Genomic DNA, 1,136 nt, shown 5'->3' with positions numbered 1-1,136 from the left:
GTCCTTGTATTGCTTTTGTTAGGTCTTGGAAGGCTTGTAGCATACCCTGATTGAAAAGCTCTTGCTTTTGAAAATGTTTCAGAACCGAATCCTCTTGAGGTTTCTCTTGAGTTGGATTTTGATTTAGGTAACCTTGAGGTGTAGCGGTTTGTCCATTCCTCCAACTGAAGTTTGGATGATTTCTCCAGCCAGGATTGTATGTGTTAGAGGTGGGCCCACTGAAAGGTCTTTGGTAATTGCTTACAACATTGGATTGCTCATTTAATACCTCTTGAAAGGCAAAGATAGTTGGACAGTTTTCAGTAGTATGAATGTTGCAACCACAGATGCTACAAACAATTTCCTTAGCCTTATCCTTCTTAAATTCCATGGCCTCGAGTTTCCTAGTGAGATTAGCTACCTTAGCATTAATATTATCGTCTTCTCTCAGGAGATACATTCCACCCTTTTCCTTGGAATGAGTCGGCCTAGGCGTAGTACTAGGTCTAGGGGAGATGTCTCATGATTGTGTGTTCTCAGTAAGTTTATCAAAGTAATCCCACACTTCATCAACTCCTTTATTCATAAACTCCCCATTACACATCATCTCGACTAATTGGCGCATGGGAGATGTCAGTCCATCATAGAAAAAGTTCGTGATGCGCCACGTTTCAAAACCATGTTGTGGGCATGAACTGACAAGATCCTTGAACCGCTCCCAGCATTGGAAGAATATTTCATCTTCCCTTTGGGTGAAGTTCATGATCGACTTTCTTAGGGTGTTCGTCTTATGGTATGGGAAAAACTTTTTAATGAACTCCCTTGTCATGTCATTCCATCTGCCAATTGATCGAGGACGTAGTGAATGTAACCACGTCTTGGCTTTCTCTTTCAAAGAAAAGGGAAAGAGTTTCAACCTGACCGTGTCATCAGACACTTTAGGAAAGTATAAGGTAGCTATGATCTCGTCAAATTCTTTTAAATGTAAGTAAGGATTCTCTGACTCAAGCCCATGAAATTTAGGGAGGAGTTGGATCACCCCTGGCTTGATATCCATGCGTCCTGCATTCTCAGGAAAAACCATGCATGAGGGCATACTCACCCCCGCCGGTTGTAAGTAATCTCATAAGGTACGAGGTGGGGGTGCTTGTTGCACC

General features: G+C 42.3%; 1 non-coding gene across 1 annotated transcript; it reads left to right on the top strand.

The window, feature by feature from the left end:
* The first annotated feature begins 653 nt into the window (after positions 1–653).
* Positions 654–760, top strand: LOC131222124 (small nucleolar RNA R71). The gene has a single exon (XR_009159831.1). It is a non-coding gene; the product is annotated as a small nucleolar RNA R71 (small nucleolar RNA).
* The last annotated feature ends 376 nt before the right edge of the window (positions 761–1,136 follow it).

Source organism: Magnolia sinica, chromosome 12 (genome assembly GCF_029962835.1).
Source record: "Magnolia sinica isolate HGM2019 chromosome 12, MsV1, whole genome shotgun sequence".
Taxonomy (NCBI): domain Eukaryota; kingdom Viridiplantae; phylum Streptophyta; class Magnoliopsida; order Magnoliales; family Magnoliaceae; genus Magnolia; species Magnolia sinica.
Note: the sequence above shows the minus strand (reverse complement) of the source record. Positions and strands in the feature narration are given on the sequence as shown.